The 16583-nt window shown below is 40.6% G+C and overlaps 1 long non-coding RNA gene across 1 annotated transcript in view; it reads left to right on the top strand.

Annotated features, from left to right (window-relative positions):
• Window positions 1–16583, top strand: part of LOC139075909 (uncharacterized) — a 155062-nt gene that overhangs the window by 10367 nt on the left and 128112 nt on the right. The gene's annotated exons all lie outside the window — the stretch shown is intronic.

A 16583-nucleotide genomic window follows, 5' to 3' on the forward strand; every position in this document is an offset into this window, starting at 1 on the left:
GAAAAACAAAAAAAGGAGAAAACAACAAAGACAAATTGAGAAAAGGAAAAAATTAAAAAGTGAGAAAAATAAAAGGAAAATGAGACAAAACCAAAAAGAAAAAATGAGAAGGGAGAACAAACAAAAATAAAAAACAAAATACAAATGAAAAAACAAAAAAGCAGTAAATAAAAAAATAAATAAACAAACTCGGGGGCAACAAAAACAGCGAAAACCAACTAACTGCGCACCAACTCCACAGGTCACCAGATAAGCTTCCCGGGCTGCATGTGCCCCAAAGGCCGAGCCTAATATGAGTTTTTGTAAATTCCATCACAGTGGCTCTTTATGAGGTCAGAGCAGGACATGCACCAGGCATGGCTGGGGTAGACTCCAGTGGTTTTCTTACTTTGTGGTCTCAAGACCCCTTTGCTCTTAAAAAAAAGGGACCCCAAAGAGCTTTTTATTTTTGTGGGATATTAGAGTGATATTTACTTTGTTAGAAATTAAAATCTGTAGGCTGCTTCAGTGGCCTTTTCATTTCTAATTTAAAAATCAAAACTTATTAAAGTTTTGGCTTCTAAAGACCTCAAAATATCTACACTTAAAATATTTAATTCCTTTTCCTTAAACTCTGATTAGTCTCAAAATGATCCTACAACTTAACTGATATTATAACACTATAGGAAAACGTTCTGTCCCGTAAGGCATGAGAAGGGACGTCATTAACGTTCACAAAGCTGAGCGGAAGAGAGCTTTTAGCATATTTGCCCCAGTAAGATCATGAGCTGATTTCTCCCCAGGAACCTTGGAGGCCAGAGGGCGTGGGTTGATGTGCTCCAAGTGCTGAAGGAAAAAATAATCCCACCAAGAATCCTACATCTGGCAACACTGTCCTTCAAACATGAGGGAGGAATTAAGACGCCCCCATAGAATCCACGGCTGGGAGAGTGCGCTACACCAGACCCGCCTCCAATGAAGGGAGCCCTGCAGGCTGAAACGAGAGGACGCTGGACAGCAGCTCAGCGCCTTACGAGGAAATTACATCTCTGGTCAAAGTAAGTAGGTGGACGATTATAAAAGCTGGCACTATCGTAACTTTGGTTCGTAGCTCCACTTTTTGTTTTCTCCATTAAGAGACTAAAGGATTAAAAAAACCAATTATTAATATATGGTTTTGGACATACAATGCCTAGAGATGTAATTTTGAGATGTTAATAACTGAAATGAGGTGGAGTCCGAGCTGTGTAGGAGCTACATTTCTGTGCGTTACTGAAGCGAAGGTGGTATAAATTGACATTAGAGTGTTATAACTTTAGGATGTTAAGTGTGATGCCATGGTGACCAGAGAGAAAAGGTATAGAATAGACACAAAAGAAAATGAAAAGGTAACTAAAATGTTTCCCTACCAAAAATCAACTAAATGTGAAAGGAGACAGTCATGCAGGAATGCCAAAAAAAGCTGTAAGGCATATAGAAAACAAACCACAAAATGACAGAGGTAAGTCCCTCCTTGTCAGGAATTCCTTTAAACGTAAAGGCATTAAACACTCCAGTCAAAGCACAGACTGGCAGAATGGACAGAAAAACATTATCCCACTATTTGCTGTCTACAAGACTCTCTTTAGAGCCTACAGTGGAAAAAGGTGAACATGAGAGACTGGAAAAAGATAGTCCACACTAATAGTAACCAAAAGAGACCTGGGCTTCCTATCCTAACAGGAGAGCAAATGGACTTTAAATCGAAAAAGGTTCTAAGAGACGAAGAAGTTGGAGCCGTCACTGCCCCACTCTCAATAACGGGGACGACACTAGGCAGAACGTCAGTGAGGAAACAGAGGGCTTGAACCATGCAGTAAACCAACTAGATCAACAGACAGACACGGGACACTGCCCAACGAAGAGGACGCATTCCGCTCAAGTGGACGTGGGACACTCTACAGGGTACACCGTATCTTAGGCCCCAGTTTAAATCTCAATAGATTTTAAGAGGTAGAGATCATACAAAGTATCTTTTCCAACCACAATGGGATGGAGTTAGAAAGTAGAGACAGAAGGAAAAGTGGAAAATTCACAAATTTGTGGAAAGTAAACAATCCGCTCTTAAAAAACCAATGTGTCCAAGAAGAAATCACAAGGGAAGTTATAGAATAGTTTAGAGATGAAGGAAAATGAAACACAACTTATCAAAACTTATGGGAAACAACAAAGCAGTGCTAAGGGGGAAATTTACAGCTATAAACACTTACATTAAAAAACAAGAAAGATCTCAAACAAACAACCTAACTTGATGCAACTTAAGGAACTAGAAAAAGAAGAACAAACCAAACCCAAAGCTAGCAGAAGGAAGGAAAGAAGAAAGCTTAGGGCAGAGACAAGTACAACAGAGAACAGAAAAACAACAGAGAAAAGCAACAAAACCAAAAGTCGGTTCTTTGAAAAGATGGACAAAATTGACAAACCATTAGCTAGACTGACTAAGAAAAAAAGAAAATTCAAATTATTAGACCCAGACATGAAAGTGGGGACATTACTACTGACTCTACAGAAATAACAAGAATTATTAGAGAGTGCTATGAACAACAGTACTCTAACATGATGACTTTGTAGATATGCATACATCTGTGAAACCGTCACCACAATCTACGCCATAAATATATCTGTCACCTCCAAAAGTTTCCTCTACCCTTTTTATTTACCATTTTGTGTGTGTGTGTGTGTGTGTGTGATAAGAATACTTAAGATTTACCCTCTGAGTAAAGTTCACAGCCAGGCACTATTGCCAGAGGCTGTACAGCAGGTCTCTGGGACTTACGCACCTTGAGTAACTGAGACTCTGTGCCCTTTGACTAATACCTCTCCATTTCCGCTTTGCTCAGCCCCCGGCAGCCGCCACCTACTCTCTTCTTCCCTGAGCTTGACTATTTTAGATTCCTCGTGTAAGTGGTATTCTCTAGTATTTGTCCTTCTCTGTCTGACTTATTTCCCCTAGCACGATGTCCTCCAGATTAACCCAAGTTATTGCAAATGGCAGGATTTCCTTCTTTCTCAGGATGGGTAATATTCCATTGTGTGTGTAAACCACATTTTCTTTATCCATCCATCAGCTGACACACATTTAGGTTGCTTCCATGCCTTGGTTCTTGTGAATGATGCTGCAGTGAATATGGGAGTGTAGACATCTCTCTGAGATCCTGATTTCATTCCATTGGGTGTATACCCAGAATGGGATTGCTGATCATTTGGTAGCTCTATTTTTAATTTTCTGTCTGGCCTTGTGCCAGGGTGATGCTGGTCTCACAAATGAGTTCAGAGGTGAATATGAGTATTCTTTCATAAGAATACAGCAGTTTTGTCGTTAAATGTGACTTGAAGCTGCTCTCTGAAATGGGAATCGTTACATCAAGGGGTCGAGTCCAGTCTGCCTCCCAGCCCCCCGGCCCGTCCTTCTGGAGGAAAGGAGCCCACTGTGGTGGGACTGACTGCCCTGGGCCCGGCCAGGAGCTTGCAGACATGTAGTCTCACAACTCTGGCCTACGACACTGACCGACAGGGCTGTGAGGAGCTGAGGCTCAGAGAGAGCGTGAATGCTGTCCCCAGGCCCCAGCATGAGGGAGTGACATGGCCCAACTTTGACCCGAGTCTGCGGACACGAAGTGTTCCTGGAAATCAAACTACAGGCGTCGGCCCTGCAGCCCGGCTCTGACACTCTTCTCATTCTCAGACCCGAACACGGCCTGTGGCCCTAGGAGGCGTTCCTAGCAGAGTGTGCATCTGAGAAAGGGGTGGCAGCAGGCAGGAGTGAGCCAAGACAGGGAGCGAGACACACACACCGGGTGCTGATGAAGCTGTCTGAGATTCGGATCCAGCCTCACCTGCAGCCACTCTGGCCCTGGAATGCTCAGTCCCATGAACCAATATTTTAATTCACTCCCCTCCCCTCCTTTTCTCGCTTAAGTCTGTTTAAATTGGCTTTTCTGTCACTTGCCACAGCATTCATGGAGCCAAACGTGTAGGCTGGTATGTGTGTTCCCTTTTCAGCCTCGGGTTCCAGGTGAGGATGCACAATCCACTTTCCCTTCATCCTCCTCCATCATGTTCCCTCTCCTTGAACCTTCAGTCTTCCCATCCCCAGGGATTCCTGTCCTTGATCCACCCATGTATGCCCTGCACCCTTGAGACCTGCTGTCTAATAGAGGAGCCTGGAGCTCAGGAGCCACTTGAAATGTGGGGAGTCAGAATGGAGACATGCTGTGGGGGTCGAATACATGCCAGATTTCCAAGGGCTAGTATAAAAATAATGTGAAAGGTCTCATAATAACTTTTGTATTGATTACGTGTTGCCATGATAATAGTTTTGGATCTACTGGATTAAATTAAATGTATTATTAATATTTTATCTTTTTCTTTTACTTTTTTCAAAGCAGCCATCCATGTTGTTGCAAATGGGATGATTTTATCCTTTTTTATGGCTGAGTAGTATTCTATTGTGTGTGTGTGTGTGTGTGTGTGTATACACACACACTATATCTTCTTTCTCCTGTCATCAGTCGATATGCACTTAGGTTGCTTCCACGTCTTGGCTATTGTGAATAATGCTGCAATGAACACAGGGGTGCATGGGAGTTTTGCAATTGCTGATTTCAAGTTTTTTGGATAGATACCCAGTAGTGGGATAGCTGGGTCATATGGTATTACTATTTTTAATTTTTTTTTTACTTATTTTTAATTAATATTATGATAGATTACAACCTTGTGAGACTTCAGTTGTACGTTTTTTTAGTCATGTTGTGGGTACACCACTTCCCCTTTTGTGCCCTCCCCCCACCCCCCCTTTTCCCTGGTAACCACCAATCAGATCTCCTTGTCAATATATTAACTTCCACCTATGAGTGGAGTCATATAGAGTTTGTCTTTCTCTGACTGGCTTATTTCGCTTAACATAATACCCTCGAGGTCCATCCACGTTGCTGCGAATGGGCCAATTTTGTCTTTTTTTATGGCTGAGTAGTATGCCATTGTATATGTACACCATATCTTCTTTATCCAATCATCACTTGATGGGCACTTAGGTTGCTTCCACATCTTGGCTATTGTAAATAATCCTGCAATGAACATAGGGGTGCATGGGACTTTTGGAATTGCTGATTTCAAGTTCTTTGGATAGATACCCGGTAATGGGATGGCTGGGTCATAGGGTATTTCAATTTTTAACTTTTTGAGAAATCTCCATACTGTTTTCCATAGTGGCTGTACCAGTTTGCATTCCCACCAACAGTGTATGAGGGTTCCTTTTTCTCCACAACCTCTCCAACATTTGTCACTCTTGGTTTTGGATGTTTCTGCCAATCTAACGGGTGTAAGGTGATATCTGAGTGTACTTTTGATTTGCATTTCCCTGATGATTAGCGATGGTGAACATCTTTTCATGTGTCTATTGGCCATATTTATATCTTCTTTTGAGAAATGTCTGTTCATGTCCTCTGCCCATTTTTGATCGGGTTGTTTGTTTTTTTGTTGTTAAGCTGTGTGAGTTCTTTGTATATTATGGAGATTAACCCTTTGTCGGATAAGTGGCTTGTAAATATTTTTTCCCAATTAGTGAGCTGTTTTTTTGTTTCAATCCTGTTTTGCCTTGCCTTGAAGAAGCTCTTTAGTCTGATGAAGTCCCATTTGTTTATTCTTTCTATTGTTTCCCTCAACTGAGGAGTTATAGTGTCCGAAAAGATTCTTTTGAAACTGATGTCAAAGAGTGTACTGCCTATATTCTCTTCTAGAAGACTTATTGTTTCAGGCCTAATCTTTAGGTCTCTGATCCATTTTGAGTTTATTTTGGTGTGTGGTGAGAAAGAATGGTCAATTTTCAATCTTTTGCATGTGGCTGTCCAGTTTTCCCAGCACCATTTGTTGAAGAGACTTTCTTTTCTCCCTTGTAGGCCCTCAGCTCCTTTGTCGAAGATTAGCTGTCCATAGATGCGTGGTTTTATCTCTGGGCTTTCAATTCTGTTCCATTGATCTGTGGACCTGTTTTTGTACCAGTACCATGCTGTTTTGATCACTGTAGCTTTGTAGTATGTTTTGAAATCGGGGATTGTGATTCCGCCGGCTTTGTTTTTCTTGCTCAGGATTGCTTTAGCAATTCGGGGTCCTTTCTTGCCCCATATGAATTTTAGGATTCTTTGTTCAATTTCTGTGAAGAATGTTCTTGGGATTCTGATTGGGATAGCATTGAATCTGTAGATTGCTTTAGGTAGTATGGACATTTTAACTATGTTTATTGTTCCAATCCAAGTGCATGGAATGTCTTTCCATCTCTTTATGTCGTCGTCAATTTCTTTCAAGAAAGTCTTGTAGTTTTCATTGTATAGATCCTTCACTTCCTTGGTTAAGTTTATCCCAAGGTATTTTATTCTTTTCGTTGTGATTGTGAATGGGATTGAGTTCTTGAGTTCTTTTTCTGTTAGTTCATTGTTAGTGCATAGAAATGCTACTGATTTATGTATGTTGATTTTATACCCTGCTACTTTGCTGTAGTTGTTGATTATTTCTAATAGTTTTTCTATGGATTCTTTGGGGTTTTCTATATATAAGATCATGTCGTCTGCAAACAGCGAGAGTTTTACCTCTTCATTACCTATTTGGATTCCTTTCATTTCTTTTTCCTGCCGATTTGCTCTGGCCAACACCTCCAGTACTATGTTGAATAGGAGTGGTGAAAGTGGGCACCCTTGTCTTGTTCCTGTCCTCAGAGGGATGGCTTTCAGTTTTTGCCCATTGAGTATGATGTTGGCTGTGGGTCTGTCATATATGGCCTTTATTATGTTGAGGTACTTTCCTTCTATACCCATTTTCTTGAGGGTTTTTATCATAAATGGGTGTTGGATCTTGTCGAATGCTTTCTCTGCGTCTATTGAGATGATCATGTGGTTTTTGTTTTTCATTTTGTTGATGTAGTGTATCACGTTGATTGACTTGCGGATGTTGGACCATCCCTGTGTCCCTGGTATAAATCCCACTTGATCATGGTGTATAATCTTTTTGATGTATTGCTGTATTCGGTTTGCCAGAATTTTCTTGAGGATTTTTCCATCTATGTTCATCAGTGATATCGGCCTGTAGTTCTCCTTCTTTGTGTTGTCCTTGTCAGGTTTGGGGATCAGAGTGATGTTGGCTTCATAGAATGTGTTAGGGAGTGCTCCATCTTCCTCAATTTTCTGGAATAGTTTGAGAAGAATAGGTATTAAGTCTTCTTTGAATGTTTGGTAGAATTCTCCAGAGAAGCCGTCTGGTCCTGGACTCTTATTTTTGGGGAGGTTTTTGATTACCGTTTTTATTTCCTTACTTGTGATTGGCCTGTTCAGATTCTCCATTTCTTCCTGATTCAGTTTGGGGAGGTTGTAGGAGTCTGGGAAGTTGTCCATTTCTTCCAGGTTGTTCAATTTTTTGGCATATAGTTTTTCATAGTATTCTCTTATGATCCCTTGTATTTCATTGGTATCTGTTGTGATTTCTCCTCTCTCATTCCTAATTTTTTTATTTGAGATTTCTCTCTTCTTTTCTTGGTGAGTCTGGCTAAAGGTTTGTCTATTTTGTTTATTTTTTCGAAGAACCAACTCTTTGTTTCATTGATCCTTTCTACTGTCTTTTTTGTTTCAATATCGTTTATTTCTGCTCTTATTTTTATTATTTCCCTCCTTCTACTGACTCTGGGCTTTGTTTGTTCTTCTTTTTCTAGTTCTGTTAGGTGTCGTTTGAGGTTGCTTATGTGAGCTTTTTCTTGTTTAGTGAGGTGAGCCTGTATTGCAATGAATTTCCCTCTTAGGACTGCTTTTGCTGCATCCCAAATGATTTGGTATGTCGTGTTCTCATTTTCATTTGTCTCCAGATAATATTTGATTTCTTCAATGATCCATTGTTTGTTCAGAAGCGTGTGTTGTTTAGTCTCCACATTTTTGCACCTTTCTCTGCTTTTTCCTTGTAGTTGATTTCTATTTTCATAGCATTATGATCAGAAAAGATGCTTGATATTATTTCAACTCTCTTGTATTTATTGATGTTTGCTTTGTTTCCCAAAATATGGTCAATCCTTGAGAATGTTCTATGTGCACTTGAGAAGAATGTGTAACCTGCTGTTTTTGGATGAAGTGTTCTATATATATCTATTAAGTCCATCTGGTCTAATTTTTCATTTAATTCTATTATTTGCTTGTTGATTTTCTGTCTGGATGTTCTGTCCATTGGTGTTAATGGTGTGTTGAGGTCCCCTACTATTATTGTATTGTTGTTGATGTCTTCTTTTAGTTCTATTAAGAGTTGCTTTACAAATTTTGGTGCTCCTGTGTTGGGTGCGTATATATTTATAAGTGTTATGTCTTCTTGGTGGAGAGTCCCTTTTATCATTATATACTGTCCCTCTTTGTCTGTCTTTATCTGTTTTGCTTTGAAGTCTACCTTGTCTGATATTAGTATAGCGACACCTGCTTTCTTTTGTTCATTATTAGCTTGGAGTATTGTTCTCCATCCCTTCACTCTGAGTCTGTGTTTGTCTTTGGGGCTGAGGTGTGTTTCCTGGAGGCAGCATATTCTTGGGTCTTGTTCTTTGATCCATCCTGCCACTCTGTGTCTTTTGATTGGGGAGTTCAATCCATTTACTTTCAGAGTGATTATTGAGATGTGGGGGCCTACCACTACCATTTTGTGTCTTGTTTTCCGGTTTTCTTCAGTTTCCTTTGTTTCTCGTCCCATGGTTTAATCTGTTCTGATGTAGAGCTGCTACTCTCTGTTGTTGTCCTTCTACTTATCTCCTCTGCTCTTGGTTTTGTAGCCCCTTTCCTTTTTTGGATTTTTCAGGAATGAGGGTTTTCCTGAGGATTTCCTGAAGAGGAGGTTTTGTGGCAATGAACTCCCTTAATTTTTGTTTATCTGGGAAAGTTTTTATTTCTCCATCGTATTTGAAGGATATTTTCGCTGGGTAGAGAATTCTCGGCTGTAGGTTTTTGTCCTTCAGATTTTTGAATGTATCATTCCACTCTCTTCTAGCCTGTAAAGTTTCTGCTGAGAAATCTGCTGATAGCCTGATGGGGGTTCCTTTGTAGGTTAGTTTCTTTTGCCTGGCTGTCCTTAGTATTTTCTCCTTGTCGTTGACTTTTGCTAGCTTCACTACTATATGCCGTGGGGTTGGTCTTCTTGCACTGATAAAGTTTGGAGATCTATTGGCTTCTGTCACCTGAAGATCCATCTCCCTCACCAGATTTGGGAAGTTCTCAGCCATTATTTCTTTGAATAGGCTTTCTGCCCCTTTCTCCTTCTCTTCTCCCTCTGGTATACCTATAATCCTTACGTTGCATCTCCTAATTGTGTCTGATAATTCTCGGAGAGTTTCTTCATTTCTTTTTAGTCTTACTTCTCTCTCCTCCTCTGCCTGCCGCATTTCTATATTCCCATCTTCCAAATTGCTAATTCTTTCCTCCATATTATCGGCCCTACTGTTCAGTGTGTCTAGATTTTTCTTAATCTCCTCTATTGTGTTCTTCATTTCCAGTATTTCTGCTTGGTTCTTCTTTATCGTATCAAACTCTTTTGTGACATAGCTCCTGAACTCGTTGAGTTGTCTATCTGAAATCTCTCTTGACTCATCGAGTATTTTAATGATGGCTGTTTTGAAGTCATCGTCATTTAGGTTATATATTTCATTTTCTTTGGGATTGTTTTCTGTGTATTTGTTATTTTCCTTCTGTTCTGGAGATCTAATGTATTTTTTCATATTGCTTGATGTTGTAGATTTGTGCCTCTGCATAGAGATAGAGTTTAGTTGCTGCTTCCATTTGTTTCTGCTGGTGTGGTGGGGGAGCAGCTGTTTATACTGCACCAAGCAGGAACCCTATCTGCAGTTGCTAACTGGGCCTGGGCCCCTCCTCGTAGTCACAGTGGTCCTTTGGATTCCCTCTTCTGTCGTGGGGGCCGTCACGGGGGGGCTTCAGGCTGCTGGTGCCTACTGTTGCAGCCCACCTAGACGTGCTCCCTCCTTGGAGTCTGCAATGGTGTTATGGGCTTTTCCAGCGGCCAGGGGTAGGATCACTTATATTTGCCGCTCCGTCACTGTCGGCACCCACAAAATCTCACTTGTCCACTATGGGTCACAGCAGAGCTATTGGCATCTTCTACAGTCTGTGGTTAGCTCACCTAGCTATGCTACTTTTGTCCCGGGGTCTTCCAGCCTTGTGGCTGCCGGATGGGTGCTCTCTACTAGTGCTGTGCAGAGGCTTTCGCTGAGGCTGCTGTGAGCCTGTAGGGTTTCCCCCTAGGCTACGGAGTCAGGTCGCTGGAACTCCACCCAGCCCCAGTCCTGTTCCCCAGGAACTCGGGGAGCCCTTTGCCCTGTCTGGGGGATAGCCGGAGATCCTGATTTCAGTGGTAGCTGGTCAGTTACTGCCCTGCCTGATATTCTCCTCTCCGGGACCCTCCCGGTGTTGTGGATGCTGGGCGTGGCCCCTCCGCTAATGGCAGACAGAGAGTTTTGTCTGCTGCCTGGGCGGAACTCTGGAGCTTCCCCGCCCGGGCCCCGGAGCCGGCCTCTGGAGCTCCACCCAGCCCCAGTCCTCTCCGGGATCTCCGGCAATCCCTTGCCCCACGGGGCAGGCAATGACAGCTGGGGGTCGCCGCGCCCTCTATTTTTAATTTTTTGAGAAATCTCCATACTGTTTTCCACAGTGGCTGCACCAGTTTGCATTCACATGAGCAGTGTATGAGGGTTCCTTTTTCTCCAAGACCTCTCCAACATTTGTTATTTTTTTGTCTTGGTTATTTTAGCCATTACAACGGGTGTAAGGTGATATCTTCGTGTAGTTTTGATTTGCATTTCCCTGCTGATCAGTGATGATGGGCATTTTTTCATGTGCCTATTGGCCATCTGTATATCTTCTTTGGAGAAATGTCTGTTCAGGTATATGATCCTTTTAATGCACTGTTGCATGCAATTTGCTAATGTGTTTCTTGAGGATTTTTGCATCTATGTTCATCAGCAATATTGGCCTATAATTTTATTTTTTGGGGTCATCCTTGTCTGGTTTTGGTATCAGGATAATACTGGCCTCGTAAAATGAGTTAGGAATCCTCTTCAGTTTTTTGAAAGAGTTTGAGAAGGATAAGTATTAAATCTTCTTTGAATGTTTGCTAGAATCACCAGAGAAGCTCTCCGGTCTTGGGCATTTGTTTTTGGTAGGTTGCTTATTACTGTTTTAATCTCCTGTGATTGGACTATTCAGATTCTCTATTTCTTCTTGATTCGGTTTTGGGAAGTCATATGATTCTAAGAATTTATCCATTTCTTGCAGGTTATCCAGTTTGTTGGTGTATAGCTTTTCATAGTATTCTCATATAATCCTGTGTAATTCTGTGGTGTCCATTGTAATTTCTCCTCTTTCATTTCTGATTTATGTATTTGAACCCTCTCATTATTTTTAGTGAGCCTGGCCAAGGGTTTGTCAATTTTGTTTATCTTCTCAAAGAACAATTCTTTATTTCATTGATCCTTTCTTTCTTTCTTTTTAGTTTCTATTTCCTTTATTTCTGCTCTGATTTTTATTATTTCCCTTCTCCTACTGACTTTGGGCTTTGTTCTTCTTTTTCAGTTCTTCTAGGCATAATTTAAGATTACTTATGTGAGATTTTTCTTGTTTGTGGAGGTACGCCTGTATTGCTATAAATTTCCTTCTTAGCACAGCTTTTGCTGCATCCCATGAGAGTTAGTATCTTGTGTTTTCATTTTCATTTGTTTCCAGGTGTGTTTTTCTTTCGCCTTTGATTTCTTCATTGATCCAATGATTGTTCAGTAGCATGTGATTTAGTCTCCACATATGTGTGATTTTCCCAGCTGTTTGCTTGTAGCTGATTTCTAGTTTCATAGCATTGTGGTTGGAAAAGATACTTGATATGATTTCAGTCTTCTTAAATTTGTTGAGGCTTGCCTTATTTCCTAATATATGGTCTATCTTTGAGAAACTTCCTTGTGCACTTGAGGACAATGTGTATTCTGCTGCGTTTGGATGGAATGTTCTCTATAGATCTATTAAGGCAATCTGGTCTAGGGTTTCATTTTAGGTCACTGTTTCCTTGTTGACTTTCTGTCTGGATGATCTATCCATTCATGTAAGTGGGGTGTTGATTTCTCCCTTTAGATCTGTTAAGAGTTGCGTTTTATACTTTGGTGCTCCTGTGTTAGGTGCATGAATATTAATAGGTGTTGTGCTTTCTTGGTGGAATATCTCTTTATCATTATATACTACCCCTCTTTGTCTCTCCTCACCTTTTTTATCTTGAAGTCTGTTTTGTCTGATATAAGTATGGTTAAATCTGCTTTCTTTTTCTTGCCATTTGCTTGGAGTATCATCTTCCATCCCTTCACTCTGAGCTATGTTCGTCTGTAGAAATGAGATATGTTTCCTGGAGGCAGCATATTGTTGGGTCTTGTTTTTTAATCCACGCAGCCACTCTGTGATTGGTGAGTTCAATCCATTTACATTTAGAGTGATTACTTCTATATGAGGGCTTAATACTGCCATTGTATCTTTTGTTTTCCAGTTGTTCTATATTTCCCTTGTTTCTTTTTCCTTGTATTTTTGTTTGCCATTCCAGTTTGGTGGTTTTTCTGTGATGGTTTCCTCAGTTTTCTCTTTATTTGTGATTTGTGACTCTGCTCTGATTTTTTGTTTAGTGATTACTGTGAGGTTTTTTATCAAAGATCTCATGGATGAGATTGTCTATTTTCTGATAGCCTCTTATCTCCAGCAGCCTTAGCAGGTTCCATCCCTTTCCTCTTCCCCTTCTATGTTTTGTTGTCACAAATTATTCTTATTTGTGTTGTGAGTTTGTGACTAAATTGAAGTGTTTATAGTTATTTTTTGATGCTTTCTTTTCCTTTATCCTTTATGTTATAAACATTTACTTACCTATTCTGGTAGAGAGGTGCAATTGTTTGATTTTGTCTATGTATTTACCTCCTTGCTCAAAGCTTTGTAAACCTTTGCCTTTTTGTTTCAGGTAGGAGGCCTCCCGTCAACATTTCTTTTAGGGTGGGTATAGTGGCAATGGACTCCCTCAGATTTGACTGTCTGAGAAAGCTTTGATTTCTCTGTCGTATCTGAAGGATCATTTTGCTGGATAGAGTATTCTTGGCTGATAGTTTTTGTCTTTCAGTATTTTGAACATATCATTCCACTCTCTCCTAGCCTGTAAGGTTTCTGCTCAGAAATTTGCTGAAAGCCTAATTGGGGTTCCATTGTAGGTTATTTTCTTCTGTCTTGCTGCCTGTAATATTTTTTCTTTGTCATTGACTTTTGACACTTTTAACATTATATGCCTTGGAGAAGGTCTTTTTGCATTGATGTAATTAGGGATTCTATTAGCTTCATCGACTTGCATGTCCAGTTCCTTCCCCAGGTTTGGGAAGTTGTCTGCTATTATTTCTTTGAATAAGTTCTCTGCTCCTTTCCCCCTCCCTTCTCCCTTTGGGAAACTTTTAATCCTTATGTTGCTTTTTCCTCATTGAGTAGGATATTTCTCAAAGAATTTCTTCACTTATTAAAAATCTCAGTTCTCTCTCCTCCTCCATCTGAATGATTTCTATGTTTCTGCCTTCGAGGTCACTAATCCTCTCCTCCATAAGGTCTGCTCTACTTTTTATACTTTCTGCATTATTTTTTATCTCATTAATTACGTTCTTCATCTCCAGAGTTTCTCTTTGTTTTTGTTTTTTTTAGAGCTTCAGTCTCTTTGGTGAAGTATTCCTTCTGTTCATTCATTTCATTCCTGAGCTCATTGAACTTTGTTTCTGAGTTTTCTTGTCACTCGTTGAGTTTTTTTAATGACTGCTATTTTGAGTTGTGTCAGTGAGATTGTTAATTTCTGATTGTGAATTTCAGATTTGGTTTCTGGAGCGTTCTCATTTACTTTCAGTTCTGCAGTGTTACTGTAGTCCTTCATGGTGTTTGATGAATTGGTCCTCTGCCGGCACATTTGTGGTAGTAATCACCTTTTCTTATTTGGGTATGCCTTTGGTCACTTTGATTCTGGTCACCTGGGTCTTGTGTTCCTGCATTGGCTCTTCACAGGCTCAGATGCTGTTGTCCTGTGCACCACCTGTGTTGCTGTTCCCCAGCTGTCTGGGCATTCTGGTTGCACCACTGCTAGGGGTGCTGGGTTCATGGGTGTCACTGTCACTGGTGGGGGCCCAGGGACCTGGGTATTGTATGTAGCCCTCACTGTGGGTGGAATTGGTGTCAGGGGTGCCACTACTGGGGTGTGGGTGCTCCAGCCTTGTCTGCTTATAGTTGTGTGGGTTCGGCTGCTGCCTCTGCCACTGCTCCACTCACCATCATGGGGCAGTGCTCCCGTCGTGCTGCTCCTACTGCACCGTGGGCATTGTGTGCATGCACAGGGCTGCCACCGGCCACTCCTGCCACCCCAGGGGTGTTTTTGCATGCGCATGGCTGCCACTGGCCACGACCACCACTGCCTTGGAGATGTTGTCACACACAAGTGTGTGTGCAGGTCTGCCACCTCTCCACTGGCATTCAAGTGTGTGGGGCTGGGCCACCCTTGCCTCCACTCACAGTTGCACAGGCTGCTGCATGAGGATCTGTGTCCTGATTGGCTGTTGCCAGGGTTGGGGGAGGGGGCTGCTCTCCTGCTTTCACTGCTTCCCAGGGGTCCAGTCCATCCACCTTCTGCTATAGAACTGCCTGGATGTCTTAGGCATTCTGTTGTGCTGTGTAGGGAATCCTCTATTGGTCTATTGATGTCTGTTTGGTTGTAATTTAGACTGGAGAGACAAAGGGAACCTCTCACTCCACCATGATGCTGACTTCTAATACTTTTTTTTACTTTTATAGTGCTTTTATCTTTGCTCATGTTTTTAAGTCCTTTTTAAAAAAAAAAAAAAAACCCTGTATTTATGAAATTTGATGGCTAAAGAGAAGAGAAGATAGGATAGCTGGATGAACCATTGGCTCAAGAGAAGATTTTTTGGATAACAGGAAGACTTTTGTGTAGTTTAAGGCAAACAGGGAAAGGGTCAGACTGAGATGCGGGGGAACTCTCTGGGGTCTGCCCAGATCTGGGAAGCTGGTTAAATCCCTTTGTAAATTTTAAAAATATTTTTCATTTTTGTTTTATCTATATGGTTATCCCAGTATCTTCAGTATTGTAGACCTGGTTCTTTCTTCTTTAATTTCTACAGAAATTAGGTTTTGGAATGGTCTGCAGCTTTAGATTTTACATTCATATATAGCTGATTTTAATTCAGGGAATTTTTTGAGAATGAATTTTTGTTTGTTTCTTTCCTGCTCTGGAACACTAACATCAGATATCCTGCATCACACATTTGTGTGCAACCCAAGCAGACCTGAGGGAAAACTTTCATCACCACCAGCTGTAGGGTAAAGAAGGGCTGGCTCATGGTCCCATTACCACTTGTCACATTTTATTGAATCTACACTTCTCTTAAAGGTCCCACTTTATGTGGTTTCTCAATTTCAACTTCCCACCTGTTGTGAACCCAAGCCCTGTGCCCTGCCCTGGCAGAGCATGTAAATATCAATTATCTGGGTTATGACTAAATGTCTCAAAAGCAGCACAGGCTTTGAGTTTGCTTAATCTTCTGGTCTTAGATCATTGTTCGTATTTTGACCCTGGGATTACATTTATTTTGGCAAATACTAGTAGGTATTTAAAGGGATGTTTGCCTTCGTTTATCCTGAATTTAAAGCAGTAGGCATTTGTACTGCCCAGCCTGTCTTTTCACGTACAAGAACAATAGCCACATTATATGTGTTAGGAACCCGATTCTAAGATTCATCACACAGACAGCGTGTTAGAGGAAAAAGTGTTTTGTGCATTTTCTGTTGCTCCTAATGTTATGCTATGGGAAGAAGAAGAATAATTTTAATGTTTTAATTACATTTTTAAAAACCAAAATAACACCAGAGTTTGCTATTATAGCCTTTCTGTTACTAAACAGGAGAAAGCAACGGTTAGAATTACTGACTTTCTGGTTTCCAAATCTGACATGTAATATTAAAGATATGAATTCATGTTCTATTCTGCCTCCCTGTATCTAACTTCATTTTAAAATTTATATCTCATCTATAGGTTTTACATAAGGCCTAAAACATTTTACAAGAAGATGAATAATTTCTATATGTAAGCTTTTTGTTATTTGCTGATAGTATAAATTGTGTCTAGATTATTAAGACTGTGAGACTTTTGTTTATGGTATATGTAGAGATTTTCTCTGACCTTGTACATGGTCAGTATTTAAAATTCTCTCATACAAATGTGTTCCGTGTACATATGTAGACACACATACCCACATATTATTTTAATCAGTAATTAAAATTAAATTAGTTAACGAGGTTTTATGTTCTCTCTTTTTCACTTTGGTTTTTAACAGCTTATTTGCATTAACTGATATGTAATAAACTGTACAAATTTGAAGCATACAAATGGATCCTTTTCAACATAGATAACACATGTGAAAATATGACCACAATCACCCCAAATTTTTCTTGTGCCCCTTTGGAAATTTTGATTCCTGCTTTTCTTGTCCC

The sequence above is a fragment of the Equus przewalskii genome, chromosome 15, assembly GCF_037783145.1.
Source record: "Equus przewalskii isolate Varuska chromosome 15, EquPr2, whole genome shotgun sequence".
Classification (NCBI taxonomy): Eukaryota; Metazoa; Chordata; class Mammalia; order Perissodactyla; family Equidae; genus Equus; species Equus przewalskii.